The 8638-nt window shown below is 36.1% G+C and overlaps 1 protein-coding gene across 5 annotated transcripts in view; it reads right to left on the reverse strand.

Annotated features, from left to right (window-relative positions):
* Positions 1 to 8059, reverse strand: part of LOC138932880 (uncharacterized) — a 26992-nt gene extending 18933 nt beyond the window's left edge. For 2 of the 5 annotated variants that reach the window (XM_070295132.1, XM_070295126.1), the window contains exon 1: positions 4694 to 5911. The gene's annotated coding sequence lies outside the window, so the exon portion shown is untranslated. Of the gene's footprint in view, positions 1 to 4693; positions 5912 to 5942; positions 6192 to 7437 lie in introns of those variants that run through there. The other 3 variants (XM_070295127.1, XM_070295128.1, XM_070295133.1) reach the window with 3 other exon arrangements.
* Between the last annotated feature and the right edge of the window lie 579 nt (positions 8060 to 8638).

Here is an 8638-nt window from a genome sequence, read left to right on the forward strand (position 1 = left end):
TCTTTAAAATGTTTGTGTCATTAAAATACAGCAAAGTAATGCGATTAATAAAATATATCGTAGGCACGGAGTAAAGCACGGAGATTATTATTCATTCTTAATATAGATCACACTCTCGGCGATACATAATTAAAGAGCTATTTTGCGACATTAGTACGCAATTGTGTTTTATGAATATACATATATCTCATAGCAATCAAGCTATTCAACTTGTGTAATACTTTTTTTTCCTTTTTCCAGTTCTCTCTTTTTCTAATTCATCTGGTTTGTTGTTAGCAACAGGATAACAGAATGTCTACGTGATTTCACACGATAATTGTGCAAACGTTATTCTATCCAAATATACAAGTTGCACACATACACACTTTCTCTCTCTCTCTCTCTCTCTTGAATATATTTTCTTAGAACTTCTATATATGCACAGAGTTGAAAGGCCGAGAACATCCTTCGGAACGAGCGTCCAATCTTCGTCAAAGGGCTGAATGACGATGCCGTACTTCGACCAACGCATACACTTCACTGACGATCGATTATTTTCCGACGATTCTCTGCGCTCTTTGTCACCACCGTTGTTCACAATATGTATAGGGTGAACCATAAATCATGCGCTACATTGGATTTTAAAAGAATGCAATTTCTTTTTTGTAAAATAAATAGATTAATTTTAAGTTTTGGTTGAATTTAATACTACAATAAATTTACAAGAATTCTTGTTCTCAATATTTACGATTTGTTATTCTCAAAACTTTCTCATTAAAACGATTTTGTAACTTAAATCATATACTTTTATAATTCGTATTACAATCGACGTTAAATTATTCACACAGGTTAAAATCGTCATTTATAATATAATCTAATCTGACGTGTAAGCAAAAAATACACGTGTCATTATTATATATAATTTCTTCTACAAAAATGTTATAGTCATATCCAAAATATTACATATGTTACAATTTGTAACTTGTAAAACACTGTGTATAGTAGCACACGCAGTCGCATTAGACTTACGCACTAACGTAAGTGTTACGATATCCCTAGTTTTGCTGTAATAAACGTAAACTTTTCCACCAAAGCTATAGGTAATCATGATGGTGTTACACGAGTAAGGAGACTGATATTGATCCAATCAACCCCTTCCGCACGCAGTCCTCTGAAGTATTTATTAAATAAAACCGATATTTCAGTGTTTAAAATAGCTGATAACACAACATACAACATTCTTTTTCCAAAATTAGAAGAATTCTCTTGGATATATTTATAGATTAATATGTGATGCTTTATAGCGGTATATTTATAACAAGCGAGCAATATATTAGGAAGATTCTTTTCAAATTATAAACCATAATCTGAAAAGAATTATTTGTTCAATTCAAATTGTGTGATATGTAGTATATTTTTTTTTAATTCGAGAGAAAGAGAGAGAGAGAAATAAAAGCAAAAATTATTATATTGTTATATACAAACGTTATTTGCGAATATCATTGAATAAGAAAAAATTGAAAAAATCATTTACTACTTATCCAAGTGATATTTATATACAATATGTCAAAGCATTTCAGAAGGAAAATACTATAAATCAACACATACCTAAACACACAGATTGAAAAAGTATTAAGATTTATTGAACACATGTGTACATATGTGCGCGTGTGATTACATGACATACACGATCTAAATAATTTAATTTTTATAAAAAATATAGCTCATAAGAGAAAATATATATATATATATATATATATATATATATATATATGTTTTTTTTTATATCGGGCTTTTATAAAGTTTATAAATTTAAAAAATTTTTTAATGTTTTAGAATATTCAACTTTTAAAAGACGTAAGGAAATGAAAAAAGAAATAATGTGACAACACACATACGCATTTTTCTTCATGTTAAGTGCGTATTATGACATATCATTTGCATGCGACTCGTTGCGGCCGCTTGTGGTGATAAAATATGTATGTATATGTGTCGGGCCGTATAATATATTCCGGAAAAATTATTTTAAACTTGCGCTGAATTGTGCAAGTTTGTAATGTCATATGTACAGTATATCATGTGCAGCATTGCGTAAAATGTTGTAATACACTTTCCGTTTTCAACAGTGTAGAATGTATTTGAAAATTGTTATATTTCTTAACATTTCAAATAAAAAATTTCTTCTTTTTTCAGCTTGAATGTATCCTTGGTATAAATTTCAAGATTCACAAATTCACAAAGATACTACAAGATATTCCATCTTGGGAAAGTTGACACCCAATTGCATTCTCAGCATTTACGAAAATTTGTGTATCCACCAGTTTTTGACCAATTTTGTCTATGTGAAATCACACAAGTTCCAGATATCAAAAGTTGATACTGAGACTACATTGTTTAAAAACTTATACTTTTGCACTCTTTTTTATGATAAACACATTTGTATCTTTGTTTAAAACATGCATTGTTCGCAGTAAATAAACAAAAATTTATTAATATAAACTAAGGACGTTGCATTTTACACAAACACACATCACAATCTGTAACAAATTTGTAAAATAAAAAGTTAAATTTAATGTTTTACACATATTTTGCAAAATATCACCATATCCCTAGAAATTTATAATAAAGTCATATAATTATTGTCAAGGACACTTAATACACATACACACCTAATACACTTTTTAGGACGAAACAAATGATTATCAATTTCGCTTATAGAAATAATATAGACATATAGAGATAAATTCGGCATCTGTAAGAAATAACCACTTAGAAGCACTTGCAGTTACTTCCCAAGTTTGTTCAGACATTTCAAGAGGCCATATTTGATCTCAAATCAAATACTTTGAAGTCGAAGAAAACTGTGTAGAAGAATCTTTATCACCAAAAATTAGAAAGATATTCGGTTTGAAAATCGAAGTACAAAAAATCGAAAAAGAAGCTAGTCATTCAAAGAGATTATTAGAATTTCGATTATCAGTTAACGAAACTAAAATTTGGCCGAAACAAAAAACCGAGCAAGTTGTGTAAACTTTGGAAACGTCAAGAAACACTTTCCGGAACTGCCGATCGGAATAAAAATGTGATATTCACCTAAAGCTGTACGTGGAAGATAAAATGAAACTTGTAAGAGCCACGTATTCACGTGATTTGTTGAAATCGTCAACAGACGGTTAGCTACACGAGGAACACATATTCACATACGTACCAATGTCTAAAACTTTATTTATCGAAATTATTCAACATCACTAATCGATCCATCAGCATACTTTATATTATATTCTATCCACATAGCACACCGTATATTACTGCATGTCTATTCTGCAGAATTTTACGATCCAGAAAAGTAGGAAGACGAAGACCAAATGTGAAATAGACGATAGCAGTTTAATTCTACCAGTAGACGGCGCAAATGTTCGCCATGGCGGCGCCACTTGATTGGGAAAAAAAAAAAAAACCTTTAGCTTTCTATTTGGAAATACATGCTAGCGAAAACAAGTCTCGTCAGTCGTCGCATGACTGTTCAAAAGTTCAACTAGAAAAAATACATCGTTAAGAAATACAAAAATATCCAATTAAAAAATATTATGAGTTATCAAAGTGCCTACAAAGATTTACCCAATATATGTAATTATAATAAAAGTTACTGTACAATTTTCATTTTCTGTGACCGAAATAATAAGAAAATCGAAGAAATATAAATATATTCGAGAATTTTGAAAAGCTCAAAAATATAACGGAAATATGCAAAGAATTAAATATTTTAATATTTAACAAATCTATCGTTAATGGATTCTTAATATATTGCTACTTGACACAAACAATTTGTATTAAATCGCATACATTTTATTTTGAGAATTGTTTAAAAATAGTAGAAATTTTGTTTTGAAAATGTTTTAAAATGTTCAAGAAATTTTCTATATAACATTTAATGTACCATGTAAAAGTTGTAAATACATTTTTTAATGTTAAAAAATAGAGCTTTTAAAAATATCTCAATATTTTCTTAGATTTTATGGAATATTGAAATACATGTAGCAAAAATATTTAACGCAGTTTGTTACATCCATGAAAATGATTATGATCGTCAACACGTCATTTGTTACGTAGTTACGTAAATCATATCATTAGTAAAACGTTAATAAAAGAATAAGTTACACATATGGAAATCGTTTCCTTCTCGTGCTAAAATTTCATGCAATGCACAATATGGCACAAGATAATAGAAATCATCATCTCTTTTATAATAAGAATATTGTAGAGCTATAAACCTTTCGTGTCGGAACTACGACACACTACGAGCCGTACTCGTGTAACACAATGGCGACTCCATTTGACAATTGCTTTTCTCTAAACAAGCAATATAAAAAAAATTCGACCAAAAATTATTTCATAATACACATTACGCGATAATCTTAAATCTTATTATAAAGTTATATTAAAAACATTGAAAATTGAAATGATAAAAACCTATTTTACGAAGAAATCTCGGTCCGGTTGTAACGCATATAAGAGAATCTCACAATGAAAAATTACAAAACTCCATCGCAATCGACACGATCGTCTGTTCAAATTATCACGATTGACAAATAACGAAGTAAAATCGTGAAGTGAATCCAAGCAATCCATAATCAAGATCCGATGTTAGTGCAATCGGTCCAAAGGACAAGCATCTAAAGAGATACAAGAAAGAGACGACTTCATTTTTGCGCACCTGATAAATCATTACACTCGAGGGAATCAGCCGACAATGCATCGATCGTCTCCTGCTTCTCGTTACAATCCTGCGTCCGCAATGCTCCAGCCTTCTCTCTCTCTCTCTCTCTCTCTCTTTGCTACCGCGACGACTGTGCAATTGCGACGTTTTATCGACACTCCCTTTTCGCTTTGGCATACAAAATTACACCGCGCACAATGTCGCAATTACTTTGCGGCACTAAATCCCCTCTGACGATTTCCTTTTTTCGAGCTTCTTGCAGCGCTCTCTACAGCCGTGTGCAACGCCGTGTGGGAAACTAGAGCGTCGACAAAGCAACAACGCAACGACGATGAACTCGTTCCGTGTCAGCGCCGAGACACTCGTTGCACGTCGATGAGAAGAATCGACGAAGATTATCCGTCGCCGTTACGATCTTCGATCGCGCTATTATAAGCGAACATTGGTCAGAATCAACCATGGTCAATATTCCTTCCAATATTCCATCAGTATTATAGGAGATAGTCAATCGTTATTCCAGGATTAGTGTGATTCAAATTGACGGTTTAACTTATTTCTCACGTGATGCCAAAATAACATTCTTGTACAGAGCAGTTTCGCTCTCTTTATCCGCTTTATCAACCTTTTAGAAGTCTGTTCTATTAAATAAAGTGTCACACGTGTTACCTCTATACTCTATACAATCTCTGTATATCATGCTTGTTTATTTTTGCATATACAATTTTTCCTCAGGTTATTTCGATTTACCTCAGGTCATTTTGCAAAAACAAAGCAGATATAATTGTAATCTCGATTCTTACATAAAAATTTCTCAATGAGTTGCACTTAAAGTTACACCCCTAGAGAGAAAAACACAGCAAAGCTCACGGAGAGGCGCGAGTTAGATTCCGAACGAGCGACGCAAATTCTTATCGATTCGCATTGCAAGGTTGACGCAACGACTTCCTGCGCACAGCTGACCAAGTTCCATTGACATTTCACCTGGAGCGTCTCGTTCCACGTTATCGCGGAGCTTGAAAAGTTATCATCGCTCGTGCTCGAAGCGCATTCGCAAAAGATACACAACACTACACACGATCAGACACCATCGTTAGACGCACAATTATTTTCGTATTTAATTGGATTTGTAATAAATAACAAATGTCTTTCATTACCGTTATCGCTGTCAATTGAACAAAATTCAGTCATGAGCAACGAGCAATTAGCTCTAAGCGCTGATTACCGCAATAAATATTCCGCTAAATACCGTTACATACGATGCCGTAGAAAGACATAGTTCAGATCCATTGTCCCGATCGCCATATCGTGCCAGATGTCGATCAGATACTACGATAACCTCTTCATATTCCGATGAATCGCAGATTGTTTCGTATGGGAATCATCTCAAACACGTTCTTGTTTCAGCTGCACGGATTATTCGTTCCTATCGCCCGTTTTAGGCTCGGTGTTTCGACGTGAGAACAAACTATATATATATATATATATATCGTCTCGCCTAAAATTGTTAGAAACCAATCAGCCATTGCTTTGCTATCAATCACTCGCTATGATGGTTCCTACATTATTCGCGTTCGCGACATATATTTATTCGGCATCGGATTCGAACGAGTACTCGGATATTCGAAAGAAGAGTAAGGATACTGAAATGACGAGTCGTCGAGTTTAACATTATCTTGTCACCTCACTACGCGCGTTGTTCTTGCGTCAAAAGCGTCGAGGTTCTCTTTGTGCCGAAAAAAAAAAAAAAAAGATATCGTTAGATTTTGGCGCAGTTATGCGATGACGTTTTCTCGACGATTCTTAGATTACGTCACAAACGCTAAAGCGATCGACCAAGCGTACAATTTCCAAGAGTTCGACGATCCGTTGGATTTCGCGCAAAGATCTCTTCCGCCGAGATCCCTCGCTATCACGGCGTACACTGTCGGAGAAAAAAAGGGCGTCGCGACCGCCAAGGACCGGTAACGGTAACAGCTGTATCGCACGCGAAGCACACTACGACCTGCCGTGTCGGAAGACGATTTATCATCATCGCGTATACGTATATACGCGCATCACGAAAAGCCAGCGCGACAACGTCACAAAAATCGTCTCTTTCGACACGATCTCGATCAAGTCGGTCTCCCCGTAGAATTCTCCTCGAAACGATAATTTATCTCCGTCCTCTGTCCCTTCGTTGATCGGGGCCGCCTTTCGCTCTCTTTCTCTTTTTCGTCGTCCGCGATCTAATCGCGACGGACGCGCGAGGGAGTTGATCGAAGGGCGCGGGATGCTTTACGCAATGGCCGCCGTATACATGGCGTTGCAACAAAATCATGTCTCGCGCCGTCCATCATCGTTCTCTCCTGCTCGCGGCTGCGATCACGCGAGTGATACGCGTTCTACGATCGCGACGTCAGATCGATTCTCAAATTCCTACTCGGACGATACCCCTCTTACCTCGCGACTCGTCGCATTTTCCCAATAACGAGAATATATAATTAGATTCTCCTCAGTCCTTCATCTCATATGATAGCGTACGCGACGTGCATTCTTATTTCTCGCGTATAGTGGTCGTTCGCTGCTAGCCGCCAGTCGAAGGGATCTGCGAGTTGAGAGATAAAAGGAAGGGCAGGTTCCATAGGATCTCGCAGAATCGTAAAATGTACGATTGTCCGGCGACAAACGAGAGCGCGGTACTTTAATCGCAACGGCGCTACGATTACTATAAAGTAATGGGAAACGCCTCGAACGTTACTCACCATTCAGACGCACAGCGTGACTCGCAACATGGAAACATGCGGATCGTCGCAAAGCGAAACTGCGATGCTGTGACTTCTAATACTGGGATAGCGAATGGCCGCGATATCGCGATAATTAATTCGAGAGAATGAAAAATTCGCTCGGAAGGAATAAGAGATAGAGATAGAGAGAGAGAGAGAAACGATTTCTCGCGAGTGAATTTGGCTACGAATGCGACAACGAGAAATCTATAAGGTAGAGAAAGGAAAGGAGAGATATTATTCTGTATAAATGATAATTTTTCAATTTCGTCAACTATGTTCGATTTGGTCGTTCGCGGAATCTAATCTGTCCGACGAATTTTCGTATCGCGAGACGTAATCGTAATCGTGTCTATCGCAATTCGAAGGCGTCTCGGCGCAAAATTCGCGGGACGAAACTCTCGCTCCGATTACGTCGTTGGCGTCTCGCGTGTCGCGCACACGACTTCTCGCACTTTGCATCGCGGACAATCGCGTTTCGCCGCGATTCGCAACACTATGCACACGGGACAAGATACGCGTCTATATACGTGGATCTTTTTCTCTAGGATCTTTGTGCGCTTCAGGCTGATCCGGGTCTGGGTTCGAGGAGGCGGGATGCAATACGAGGCTCTGCGTCTAAGGGTATGTCTCCGTGCGAAGTCCGCTGCGCTGCTGCGCCCAAATCGCGACGATCCATCATTTCTTGTATCTTGCGCCCTCTAGCGTGCAGATCCTCTAGCGCATGCGCGCGTTTCGTTTCGTAGGGAGATTAACGGCATTGCCTATATTAATACTAGATGCACCATATTTAGTCCTCTTTGATTAATTTCACGCGTTAATTTCTTTAGAATTATTTAGCGACTATATAACTGAATTCTATTTTGATTTAAAAAATCTCTAATTTAAAAATTTTATTTATAATCGAGAAATAAAAATTTTATTTTGTTGACATGCAATTGTGCAGATGTTTAAACGTATGACGTTTTTTAAATTTAGTTCTCTAATAGACGCGGGAATTTCAAATCATGATCTTATGATTTGTTATTTCCGCTGCTGCAATTGGTCAATTGTAATGATATATTCAATTATATGCAATTTTATTCAACTATAATTAAAATCAATTAGCAAAATAATACATCGCGCGATAAATAATTATATAATTCTATTGTATTTTCGAATTTAAGAAAAAGCGTTTATG

This window comes from Polyergus mexicanus, unplaced genomic scaffold (assembly GCF_030449975.1).
Source record: "Polyergus mexicanus isolate NDT 795.1 unplaced genomic scaffold, iyPolMexi1.0 SCAF_4, whole genome shotgun sequence".
NCBI classification, from domain to species: Eukaryota; Metazoa; Arthropoda; class Insecta; order Hymenoptera; family Formicidae; genus Polyergus; species Polyergus mexicanus.